This window comes from Bos indicus, chromosome 11 (assembly GCF_029378745.1).
Source record: "Bos indicus isolate NIAB-ARS_2022 breed Sahiwal x Tharparkar chromosome 11, NIAB-ARS_B.indTharparkar_mat_pri_1.0, whole genome shotgun sequence".
Lineage (NCBI taxonomy): Eukaryota > Metazoa > Chordata > Mammalia > Artiodactyla > Bovidae > Bos > Bos indicus.
In genome coordinates, this window is record NC_091770.1 from 48,761,527 (window position 1) to 48,775,476 (window position 13,950).

A 13,950-nucleotide genomic window follows, 5' to 3' on the forward strand; every position below is an offset into this window, starting at 1 on the left:
AAGAAAAACAAACCTGCTTTCTAACTCAGGTCTTGTTCTGGAGCTGCTTCCTCTTTCAGTATAAAGAGTGAGTGAGATTCAGATTACACATGCATACACATACTCCAAACAAGCAAAACTGTAGATTCCAGTGTAAACCAAAAGTCTTGTCCCAAAACAAAAGATTGAGAGGAATGTCCCAGCAGCGGTCTTTTCCTCACTGTCTTGCCCATGGCTCATTTTTGTCACTTTTCTTAGCAAATTTGACCTAAATTTAGGGACACTGTGCACTGTGGTCCTGACGGGTGGGCTGAGGAGAAGTCAGGACAGACCCTCTGTCCTCTTACTAACCTCTCCTGCTCTCACCACCACCACCATGCATGATCTGGAAGCCTAATCAGGAACAGGAAACCATCTGGTTGACCTTTTGCTCTACAGCCAAACATTTCCGGTTCATGCATGCATGCCAGCCTGGAGCCCCCCATCTGGAAGGGGTGGTCAGTCTCAGTTCCAATTACACTGTCCAATTAGCAGATCAAATATCCTGATTTTGACTTTAAACAGTATAATCACCATACTCATTGTTTTATATACTTATTCCTTGTGACCTATTTTTTGTTTTTTAAAAAGTATTTATGGGGCTTCCCGGTGGTGCAGTGGTTAAGAGTCTGCCTGCCAGTGTAGGAGATGCAAGAGATTTGGGTTTGATCCCTGGGTTGGGAAGATCCCCTGGAATAGGAAACAGCAACTGGCTCTAGTAGCTTACCTGGAAAATTCCATGGACAGAGGAGCCTGGTGGGCAAGAGTCCATGGGTTGCAAAGAGTTGGATACAACTGAGTGACTAAGCATACACACACACAAAGTACTGATGCCAAGACATTTGGAGTAACTTTCAGAGAGGGTTCTCCTGACCCTTGCATCTCAGCCTGCAGCTGCTTCAAAGTCTTTCCAGAATTTTCCCCAATCCTCTCTCTATAAAGAGCTCGTCCTGATTTTCTTCCTGTCTTCCCTTTCCTCTGCCCACCCCACCTCCTGTTCACATCCTGTACTGAACATTGATTTAGCATCTCTCCAACTAGAAAGAATCCTTCCTCTTCAGGAAGCTGGCAGAATTGGGCTGACAACTGAGGAGTTTCTGGCCTGGAGTAGGGAGCCAGATTTAAAAACCACAGACTTGTTTCTGTTTGTCAAATGTCAAAACTTCCTGTAGAAACAAAGGACTGTCTGATTTATGTTGTCCAATTTTGGATACTTCTGGAAGAATAAAAAAACAATGTTAAATATCATTTAGCATTGAGATATGAAATAGAAGAAAAGCTAGTTTAGATCATTTTTTATTTCCTTGGCCTTTTTGAAGTCTCTGTGTATGACCTTTGCATAACAAACTTGTGTTGTGGTAACCCTGCAGCTGTCTGGCTTATGCACTAAGGAAATGTAAAACCTCTATTAACACACATTGATACAGCTCTTTTATTTTTATTTTTTGGTGGCAGAGGGAGGGGCGATGCTGCACTGGGTCTTGGTTGCAGTGTGTGGGATTTCTCTAGCTGTGCAATTCAGGCTTAATTGCGCCGAGGCATGTGGGATCTTAGTTCCCTGACCAGGGATCAAACCTGCATCCCCTGCATTGGAAGCCAGATTCTTAACCATTGGACCACCAGGAAAGTTCCCAGCCTTGTTGTATGAGAGGAAGAAGAGGGAAATATTTTGAAGTGTTGATCCTATGGGCCAACAGACCAAAGTTGGTGTGTCCACAAGCAATGGCATGCTTTCACATTATCGTCATTGTCTGGGTCAAGGGTCTGTTGTCTCCATCTCTGGGAGAGGGTCTGACCAAGTCAGAACAAAGGCCATGTTGACTCCTACCTGCTCCAGATGCAGCCCCAAATTCTCCAAAACTTGGGATTGAAACCAAGTTTCAGTTTGTTTGTTTGTTTTTCATACACACTGAAATATACCAGCTCCTAGAATACAAAAGTGAGACCAACAGTGAGGGGTCGTTCTGCCGACTTGATTCTGTGGCTCTGGCTAACCACTCTGGCAGACTGTTCTGTACTGAACACCATTTGGTCAAATGCTGAAAACAGCTGATGCTCTGCTCATGGTTCCAGACAGATGCTCTTGGCTGTATCTTAGTACTCAGTGGGCTGGCCCCTGACGATCCTGTCCTGTGACACCTGGTGCCAGCCATCTCTGCTTTGCCAGCACAGTCACCCTTAGTGCAACAGCCTTCCTAGCACCATGACTGGACCCTGACGGGCAGGCTGCAGAATGGACCCTGGCCTCCCGCCCCACTGTTGAGTCTAGAGGGGAAAGAAACGTTAAAGACCCGAACATGATGACACAGGCAGTAGAGCAGAGGAGAGGGCATTGTGGAGAATGTAGGGGATGCCCAGGGAGTCAGCCTGAGACCAAAGGGGTCGGTGGGGGAGAGGGGAAGAGCCAGGAAACAGAGCAAACAGACTGATGGAGGTGGCACCGCACGACCAGCTTTATCAGAACAAAGCCAAAAGGCAAGCATCGATAGACTCAGGCTCAAGCTTCCAGAGGCAGGAAGCCCTGTGGGCCAGGGTAGGATGAATATCAGGGTGAGATGGAACCACCAGAGGGTATTCGTGGTGTGTTCAACCTGCTTCAGTTTATACTGAAGCATATCTTAGAGGCTGGCTGCAGGTAGAAGGATAATGGAGGTGGGTTGGGTGGGGAACCCTGAAACAGAAAGGATGGGAAAAACCGAGAAAGGTGATTTCACTGCTGGTAAGACTGAAAAGTAGGTGGTGCTGGAGAGTTGGGTCTGGTGAGTAACTCGGCCCTACTTTGGCCGTGACACCCCTGTATGCTTTGGGACAAACTACATCCTTTTCTGGGTTTCTCATCTGTTAAATATGTTCAGGCTGGATTTAGAAAAGGCAGAGGAGCCAGAGATCAAATTGCCAACATCCATTGGATCATAGAAAAAGCAAGAGAACTTCAGAAAAACATCTACCTCTGCTTCATTGACTATGCTAAAGACTTTGACTGTGGATCACAACACACTGTGGAAAATTCTTAAATAGATGGGAATACCAGACCACTTTACCTGCCTCCTGAGAAACCTGTATGCAGGTCAAGAACCAACAGTTAGAACCAGACATGGAACAATGGACTGGTTCCAAATTGGGAAAGGAGTATGTCAAGGCTGCATCTTGTCACCCTGCTTATTTAACTATTATGCAGAGTACACATCATGCGAAATGTCAGCCTGGATGAAGCATAAGCTGGAATCAAGATTGGTGGGAGAAATATCAATAACTTCAGATATGCAGATGACACCACCCTTAGGCAAAAAGCAAAGAGGAACTGAAGAGCCTCTTGATGAGAGTGAAAGAGGAGAGTGAAAAATCTGGCTTAAAACTCAACACTCAAAAAACTAAAATCATGGAATCTGGTCCCATCATTTCATGGCAAATAGATGGGGAAACAACGGAAACAGTGACAGACTTAATTCTCTTGGGCTCCAAAGTCACTGCAGATGGTGACTGCAGCCATGAAATCAAAAGACGCTTGCTCCTTAGAAGAAAAGCTATGACCAAGCTAGACAGCATATTAAAAAGCAGAAACATTGCTGACAAAGGTCCGTCTAGTCAAACCTATGGTTTTTCCAGTCATCATGTATGGATGTGAGAGTTGGACCATAAAGAAGGCTGAGCGCCGAAGAAAGGATGCTTTTGAACTGTGGCATTGGAGGAGACTCTTGAGAGATCCTTGGACTGCAAGGAGATCAAACCAGTCAATCCTAAAGGAAGTCAGTCCTGAATATTCATTGGAAGGACTGATGCTGAATCTGAAGCTCCAGTACTTTGGTCACCTGATGCAAAGAACTGACTCCTGGAAAAGACCCTGATGCAGGGGATGATTGAAGGCAGGAGAAGGCAACAACAGAGGATGAGATGGTTGGATGGCATCACCGACTTGATGGACACGAGTTTGAGCAAGCTCCGGGAGCTAGTGATGGACAGGGAAGCCTGGCGTGCTGCAGTTGGACATGACTGAGCAACTGAACAACAAAAAAGAGGGCATGGGGAGGGCGGGTTGTGGGGAGGGCATGGGGAGGGAGGGTTGTGGGGAGGGCATGGGGAGGGAGGGTTGTGGGGAGGGCAGCACACATTAATTTCCCTTTGAAAGTGTTAGTCGCTCAGTCACTTCCAGTGCTTTGCAACTCCACGGATTGTAGCCTGGAAGAAATTGTGGGTGGTTGCTCAGTTGCGTCCAACTCTTTGTGACACCATGGATGGTAGCCTCCGAGGCTCCTCGGTCCATGGAATTTTTCAGGTAAGAATACTGCAGTGGCTTTCCATTTTCCTTCTCCAGGGGATCCTCTCAATCCAGGGCTTGAACCTGTGTCTCCTCCTGCCTTGGCAGGCGGATTCTTTACCACTGCACCACCTTGGAAGCCCAACAGGGAGAAAATCCCAACACTAAAAGGAGTGGCTGGTAGAATGGGCCGCAGCGCCACCTCGCCACCTTGTGTCTATATGGTGTATGGCAGCTCTCAGAGCACTGGGCTTCCAGAGCAGGGAGTCGGCCCCTTTCCTGTGCAGGTCAGGCCTCTTCTTCAGCTGGGGTTACTTCCCTCCTTCCTGGTTGGCCCCCTTCCTGTGCAGGTCAGGCCTCTTCTTCAGCTGGGGTTACTTCCCTCCTTCCTGCACTATCTCTGACCACTTCTCCTTGGGTTCACCTTCCCCCTTCCAAGTCTCTGCTCTTGATCTTCTCTTCTTTTCCCCTTCGATTGTAATCTCTTCCTGAGAAATCATCCTCTCTCACAGGTCACACTGGCTCTCTTTTCTCCCACACCCAGGTCTGCAGTGGGGCCTCCCCATCAAGTCTTCAGAGCCACAGCCTAGCATGTCTGTCTCCTGCTGGATATTACCTCCTCCCCAGCTAGTCTGGATCTCAGACTCCAAATGCAGAAAATTCCAGGGCTCTTCCACTAAACGACTCAGTTTAGGCAACTGATAGGCAACATCTCACAGGTAACAAATTCCTGGCAGCTCCGATGGTAAAGAATCTGCCTCCAATGCAGGAAACCTGGGTTCAATCCCTGGATCGGGACAATCCCCTGGAGAAGGGAATGGCAACCCACTCCAGTATTCTTGCCTGGGAAATTCCGTGCACAGAGGAGCCTGGTGGGCTACAGTCCGTGGGGTCACAAGAGTCAGACGCGACTTAGCAACTAAACAGCAACATCTGTAGCATTATCTAATATTCTAATTATCTAATATTATCTAATAGGGAAGTGTGCTACTCAAGATCATGATCTTATAATGCTTAGTCAAAAGTAGCAGAGACCTTTGATCTATGACAAAGCAATTTCAATCCTGGGTATATAATTTAATTGCTGATAAATTCTCACACAGGTCCAAAAAGGAAACATGTATAAAAATGTATATCATTTATACATTTGTATATCATTTATAAACATGTATAAAAATATGTATCATAGCATGTTGGTGGATGCAATCTAGGTGTCCACCCTGGAGGAGCAGATGGGTCCAGTGTGGTCCATGTACACCCCACGAAGTACCACATAGCAGTTAGAGGCAACCAGACCTGATGTAGATGCTACAAGATGGATCTAACTTCAAATCAAAGAGCTGAGCACAAAAAGCAAAGAACGAGACCTTTGTCAATCCAATGGGCAAAATGGAAAGCACTGGAAATATTTTAAACAGAGGGGCTTGAACACAAAGCATTAGTGATAAAGGGGTTGGATTGCTATAGGAACAAAGTGGAGGTTAAAGCTACTTACAGATTCATGCCTGCAGGAAGCAAGAGCAACAGTGTTACAAGAACCACCACCACTGCCCCCTGGAGAGCTGCTCCCAGTAGCTCCCCCACCCCACCAAAAAGCTTTTCCCATCTTCCCCTTCTAGTCTCCCTCCATTGCCTCCCGTCATCACCAGAACCTCACAGGTAGAAAGGCAGGAGAGTCAGGGACTACGGTTTTTGGATTTCCAGACCCTGCAGTGGAGATGATGGTCTTGACAAGCAATCAGGAGACAATGCACGTGACCCAGCATAGCCCACCTCTTTGCTCCTCAGCATCCATGATTGATTGATTTAGTTGCTAAGTCATGTCCGACTCTTGCGAGTTCATGGACTGTAGCCTGCCAGGCTCCTCTATCTGTGGAATTTCCCAGGCAAGAATACTGGAGTTGGTTGCCATTTCCTTCTCTAGGGCATCTTCCTGACCCAGAAATCACACCTGGATCTCCTGCATTGCAGGCAGATTCTTTACCAACAGAGCTATGAAGGAAGCCCAGTACAACCCATATTTAAACTTCTGAGTGGCAGTGATCATGACACCCTGACAGCAGGAGGCAACCATCATCACACTTTTGTGGACACACTCACTCTGTCCACAAAATATTAGAAACCAGTTTCCCCTAGTCACTGCCTCCATCTCTGGGCAACGTTAATTTCTCTTCTAGTTCAATCACCAATCCGACCTGAATTATCTGTTACCTAGAAACAATCCTGGAGGGGCTTCCCTGGTGGTCTAGTGGCTAACTCCCCATGCAGGGGGCCTGGGTTCAATCCCTGGTTGGGAAACTAGATCCCACATGCCACAACTAAGAGTTTACAGGCTGCAACTAAAGATCCAGCATGCCACAAGGAAGGTAGAATGTCTAGCATGCCCCAGCTACGACCTAGCACAGTCAAATACATTAGTTAATTTTTAAAAATTTAAAGTACATGGATGCTCATTGTATTATAAAGAAAAAAAGAAACAATACTGTTATGCTGATATCATCATTTCTTATTTTAGGCACATTTTTAAAATTAATGTGTTTATTAAAAAATTTTTTTTGTTTGGTTGCCCTGGGTCTTCGTTGCTGTGTGTGGGCTCCTCTCCAGTTGTGGTGTACAGGCTTCTTGCTGCAGAGCACAGGCTCTAGGCGCATGGGTTCAGTGCTGAGGTTGTTGTTCAGTCAGTCCTGTCCAACTCTTTGCTATCCTATGGACTGCAGCACACCAGGTTTCCCTGTCCTTCACTATCTCCTGGAGTTTGCTCAAACTCTTATCCACTGAATCAGTGATGCCATCCAACCATCTCATCCTCTGTCTTCCTTTTCTCCTCCTGCCTTCAATCTTTCCCAGCATCGGGGTCTTTTCCAATGAGTCCCTCTTTGCATCAGGTGGCCAAAGTATTGGAACTTCAGCTTCAGCATCAATCTTTCAAATTAATATTCAGGGTTGATTTCCTTTAGGATTGGCTGGTTTAATCTACTTGCTGTTCAAGGGACTCTCCAGAGTCTTCTAGCACCACAGTTCAAAAGCATCAGTTCTTCAGCACTCAGCCCTCTTTATGGTCCAATTCTCACATCTGTACATGACTACTGGAAAAACCAGAGCTATGACTATACAGACTTTTGTCGGCCAAGTGATGTCTCTGTGTTTTAGTATGCTGTCAAGTTTTGTCATAGCTTTTTTCCAGGGAGCAAGCATCTTTTAATTTCGTGGCTGCAGTCACCGTCCACAGTGAATTTGGAGCCCAAGAAAATAAAGTCTGTCACTATTTCCATTGTTTTCCCATCTATTTGCAGTGAAGCGATGGGACTGGATGCCATGATCTTAATTTTTTGAATGTTGAGTTTTAAGCCAGCTTTTCCACTCTGCTCTTTCACCTTCATCAAGAGGCTCTTCAGTTCCTCTTTGCTTTCTGCCATTGGGGTGGTGTCATCTGCTTATCTAAGATTGTTGATATTTCTCCTGGCAATCTTGATTCCAGCTGAGTTTCACCTGGCATTTCCCATGATGTTCTCTGAATATAAGTTAAATAAACAGGGTGACCATATACAGCCTTGATGTACTCCTTTCCCAATTTGGAACCAGTCCATTGTTCCATGTCTGGTTCTAACTGTTGCTTCTTGTCCTGGTTTCTCAGGAGGCAGGTAAAGTGGTCTGGTATTCTACTTAAGAATAGTACTTAAGTAGAATAGTCTACTTAAGAATTTTCCATAGTGTGTTGTGATCTATACAGTCAAAGTCTTTAACATAGTCAATGAAGCAGAAATAGATATTTTTCTGGAGTTCTATTGCTTTTTCTGTGACCCAATGGATGTTGGCAGTTTGATCTCTGGTTCATCTGCCTTTTCTAAAACCAGCTTGAACATCTGGAATTTCTCAGTTCACATACTGTTGAAGCCTAGCTTGAAGGATTTTGAGCATTAACCTTCTAGGATGTGAAATGAGTGCAATTGTGCAGTAATCTGAACATTCTTTGGCATTAATCTTCTTTCGGATTGGAATGAAAACTGGCTTTTTCCAGTCCTGTGGCCACTACTGAGTTTTCCAAATTTGTTGGCATATTGAGTGCAGCACTTTCACAGCATCATATTTCAGGGTTTGAAATAGCTCAACTGGAATTCCATCACCTCCACTAGCTTTGTTCGTTGTAATGTTTCCTAAGGCCCATTTGACTTGACACTCTAGGATGTGTGTCTTTAGGTGAGTGATCACACCACTATGGTTATCTGGGTCATTAAGGCCTTTTTTATATAGTTCTTCTGTGTATTCTTGCCACTTCTTAATATCTTCTGCTTCTGTTAGGTCCATACCATTTCTGTCCTTTATTGTGCCCCTCTTTGCATGAAATATTCCCTTGGTATCTCTAATTTTCTTGAAGTGATCTCTAGTCTTTTCCATTCTATTTTTTTCCTCTATTTCTTTGCGTTGATCACTTAAGGCTTTCTTACCTCTCTTTGCCAGTCTTTGGAACTCTGTGTTCAGATGGGTCTATCTTTCCTTTTCTCCTTTGCCTTTCACTTCTCTTCTTTTCTCAGCTATTTGAAAGGGCTTCTCAGATAAGCATTTTGCCTTTCTTTATCTTGGGGATGATTTTGATCACAGCCTCCTATACAATGTTACAAACCTCCATCCCTAGTTCTTCTGGCACTCTATCAGGTCTCATCCCTTGAATTTATTTGTCACTTTGACTGTATAATCATAAGGAATTTGATTTAGGTCATACCTGAATGACCGAGCAGTTTTCCTTACTTTCTTCAATTTAAGTCTGAATTTTGCAATAAGGAATTCAAGATCTGAGCCACAGTCAGCTCCCTGTCTTGTTTTTGCTGACTATATAGAGCTTCTCCATCTTTGGCTGCAAAGAATATAATCAATCTGATTTCAGTATTGACCGTCTGGTGATGTGCATGTGTAGAATCTTCTCTTGTGTTGTTGGAGGAGGGTGTTTGCTATGACCAGTGTGTTCTCTTCCCAAAACCCTGTTAGACTTTGCCCTGCTTATTTTGTACTTGAAGGCCAAATTTTCCTGTTACTTCATGTATCTCTTGACTTGCTACTTTTGCATTCCAGTTTCCTATGATGAAAAGGATATCTTTTTTTTTTTGGTGTTAGTTCTAGAAGGTCTTGTAGGTCTTCGTAGAACCATTAAACTTCAGTTTCTTTAGCATTAGTGGTTGGGGCATAGACTTGGATTACTCTGATGTTGAATGTTTTGTCTTGGGAATGAACTGAGATCATTCTGTTACATTTAAGGCTGCACCCAAGTACTGCATTTTGGACTCTTATGTTGACTATGATGGCTACTCCATTTCTTCTAAGGGATTCTTGCCCACAGTAGTAGATACAATGATCACCTGAATTAAATTCACCCATTCCCATCCATTTTAGTTCACTAATTCCAAAAATGTTGATGTTCACTCTTGCCATCTCCTGTTTGACCATTTCCAGTGTACCTTGATTCATGGACCTAATATTCCAGGATCCTGTGCAATATTGTTCTTTACAACACTGGACTTTACTTTCACCACCAGACACATCTACAGCTGGGTATCATTTAGGCTTTGGCTTAGCCTCTTCATTCCTTCTGGAGCTATTTCTCTGCTCTTCTCCAATAGTATATTGGACACCTACTGACCTGGGGATTCATCTTTCAGTGTCATACCTTTTGCCTTTTCATACTGTTACTGGGTTCTCAAGGCAAGAATGCTGTTCATCAACTATATCTCAATATCTTTAAAAAAGAATCCTGAAGACATACATTTGAAGGGAAAATTGGACTTGAAGTAAATGTATAAAAAAAATAATAGATGTTTAAAAAAAAAAAAAAGAAACCCCTTCCCTATTTGTGCTGAGCACCAAGGCAGTGGGGCAGGTGGGGGTGCAGACAAGCTCTCATTCACTGATATAAAGGTTAGTGAAGTGTGAGCCATTCCCCAGGAACCTCAGTGCAGACCCTGGAAACCCAGGCCCCAGAGATCATCCAGCACTGTGGTTAACAGTGTAGCCTCTGGAAGAAACAACTCAAGTCCAACCTGTACAGCCTCCTAGACGTGTGGCTTTGAGCAAGTTCCTGACCTCCCATGGTCTCGTGCTTTTGAACTGTGAAGCTGGAAAAGACTCTAGAGAGTCCCTTGGACAGCAAGGAGATCAAACCAGTCAATCCTAAAGGAAATCAACCCTGAATATTCATTGGAAGGACTGATGCTGAAGCTGAAGCTCCATTACTTAGGCCACCCAATGTGAAGAACCAACTCAGTGGAAAAGACCCTGATGCTAGGAAAGATTGAGGGCAGGAGGAGAAGGGGATGACAGATAGCGTCACCAACTCAATAGACATGAGTTTGAGTAAACTCCGGGAGATGGTGAAGGACAGGAAACCTGGAGTGCTGCAGTCCTTAGGATCATAAAGAGTTGGACAGGACTGAGTGACTGATAACAACAACATCTGGAATAGAAGATGGAATGAGATCATTTGCATAAAGTGCTCCATAAATATTAGCTATTAGCATTAATAGCCATCTCTGTGAATTATTTTTTTAAGTCTGACAGTAGACCACAAAGGACTACTTAGATTTTAAATTAATATTCCCTTCATAACATAGAAATTACCTAGTTATCCTCAAGCTGTTATGTTCAGTTTATAAATCTTGTTATTCTGTTTATAAATATGGCAACATGAGTCTAGTGTCTTTCAATTCTATTTGATTAATGATCTGTTAACTTGAGGACACTAAGCTCTTTTGAAAATTCATTTACAAACTTAATTAAATTCCCCTAAACACTTTGAACTGCATTCATAAATTTAATACATTGTATTTTCTTTGTAAACACTTTGGTGGCCTAACAAAGCAAAATATCTCCAAGTAATAAATTATCATGGTGCTTCCCTAGTGGCTCAGATGACAAAGAATCTGCTTGAAGTGTGGGAGACCCAGGTTCAATCCCTGGGTCTGGAAGATCCCATGGAGAAGAGAATGGCTACTTGCTCCAGTATTCTTGCCTGGAGAATTCAGTTCTGCTTTGGTTCTCTAACAAAGCAAAATATCTCCAAGTAACAAATTCTTATAAGCCTAAGAAATAAGATGTATTAATATAGTGAAGCACCAGCTTTCTTTAAAATCTCATAATATTCACAAAAATGGAATCAAATTTTCTTTCCCTTTCCAACTGAAACTCAAAAGTCTAAATACTATTACATATTTAAAATGCATCAGGCTGATCTATCAGTCTTCAATGTGCTAGAATCTCTTAACTATTATAATACTTTAAAGAAACCACGATACAAGGGTTGGGCTTCCCTGGTGGCTCAGTGGTTAGGAATCTGTCTGCAATGCAGGAGACACGGATTTCATCCTTATGTTGGGAAGATCCCCTGGAGAAGGAAACAGCAACCTACTCCAGTATTCTTGCCTGGGAAATCCCATGGACAGAGGAGTCTCGTGGGCTACAATAAATACAAGGGTTACTCCTAAACTTAATAGTTTGATCCTTAGGGTTTACTTTATCTTATCATCTTCATGTTTAAACCTAAACTTTCCCAGGTTGGAAAAGGGCCCTTGAAGAATCGAATGCACTGCTTCCAGCAGGCCAAGGGCACCACCCTCAGGGAACTGGTAACATGGCTGATAGTGTATGGCCAAGTGGTGGATGTTTTTTGGTCAGAACTTCAAGACAGAATTGTGGATCTAGAAGCTACAGAGTCCAAAAGGCTGCAGTTTGGATCCACCAGGCTCTTTGTATATTTTGAGATGACAAGTGTTTGTCACTCAGTCGTGTCCAACTCTTTGTGACCCCATGCACTGTAGCCCGCCAGGCTCCTCTGTCTATGGAATTCTCTAGGCAAGAATACTGGAGTGGGTTGCCATTTCCTTCTCCAGGGGATTTTCCTGACCCAGGGATCAAACCCACATTGCAGGTGGCTTCTTTACCTCCTGAGCCACAAGGGAAGCCCTGAGATGACAAGTAGAGGCCCCCAAGTTCATCCCTTTCAGATAGAAATGGCTTTGCAACCTAGGCTCACTAGGCATTTAACCCTTTACCCAGTTTTCCATAACCTCGTTTTTCACTTTTATTGGCTTAATTGGAACATGAGTTAACATGCTCCATTCCTCATGACCCCTCCATCAGGCTTCTTCTTCTTCTTCTTTTTTAGTATTCATTTGGCTCTGCCAGGTCTGAGTTGTACCACGTGGGCTCTTTAGTTGCAGCATGTGAGACCTAGTTCCCTAACCAGGGATGGAACCCGGGCTCCCTGCATTGGGAGCATGGAGTCTTACCCACTGGTCCACCAAGGAAGTCCCTCCCTCCCCCAGGCTTCTTCAGTTGGATTCAATCAACCTGCTCACCCACTTCCCTGGTGGCTCAAATGTAAAAGTTCTGCAATGCAGAAGTTCAGTTCAGTCCCTCAATTGTGTCTGACTCTTTGTGACCCCATTCCCATGAACTGCAGCATGCCAGGCTTCCCTGTAGTCCACCAACTCCTGGAGCTTGCTCAAACTCATGTCCATAGTGTTCGTGATGCCATCCAACCATCTCATCCTCTGCTGTCCCCTTCTCCTCCTGCCTTCAATCTTCACCAGCATCAGAGTCTTTTCCAATGAGTCAGTTCTTCTCATCAGGTGGCCCAAGTATTGGAGCTTCAGCTTCAGCATCAGTCCTTCCAATGAATATTCAGGACTGATTTCCTTTAGGATTGACTGGTTTGATCTCCTTGCAGTCTAAGGGACTCTCAAAAATCTTCTTCTGCAGTGCAGAAGACCCAGGTTCAACCATGGGTCAGGAAGATCCCCTGGAGAAGGCGATGGCACCCCACTCCAGTACTCTTGCCTGGAAAATCCCATGAACAGAGGAGCCTGGTGGGCTGCAGTCCATGGGGTCGCAAAGAGTCGGACACGACTGAAGCGACTTAGCAGCAGCAGCAGCCAGTATTCTTGCCTGGAGAATTCCATGGACCTAGGAACCTGGCGGGCTACAGTCCATGGGGTTGCAAAGTGTCGGACACAACTGAGGGACTAACAACACAACAGAACCTGCTCACTGATGGAGCCACGTCTTGTTGGCTTCAACTGCAGCAAAAAGGTCACTCAAGTACATAGCATTTTCCCACAGGCACAAGTTGCTGCCCGGCAGAGTTTAGAGGGGCAGGAGTTTTTCCCGAGATAATCATTTACCCTTTGTTCTTAATCTGTTTTCCTCCCTGTATTCAACCTACCTTTCCTGCTTTTATTTTCAGGATCTTGAACAATTTAAGGGAAGTGGTCTAGGGGTTTAGGGATAGGAGAAAGAGGTGGTTTGGGGAGAGTGGTGGTCCAGAGTAGCAGTGCCCACCAGAAGGGACAGAGCCTCAGGTTGGAAGGGTAAGCTGTGTGGGACGTCCGGGGAGCACGTGGGTGTGGGTCCAGGCCCTGGGGCTGCTGATCTTGGCGAGGAAGCAGCAGAAACTCCTGAAGGCTTACATGTGAAGCTCTCACAGTGGCTCCAACACACTGAATATTTCCCTTGCCTCCCCTTCCCCTTTTTTCTTGCATCCCGTTAGGCTCCTGGGTGCTTGCACAGGCCTAGGAAGGAGGAACCCCACCTCCAAAAACAAGTAACAGTGAATGCTTCTTCAGCCCTGGCAAGGTGAAGTCAGATCTAACTTAATTTTTTTTTTTTTAATTGAAGTATAGCTGATTTACAAT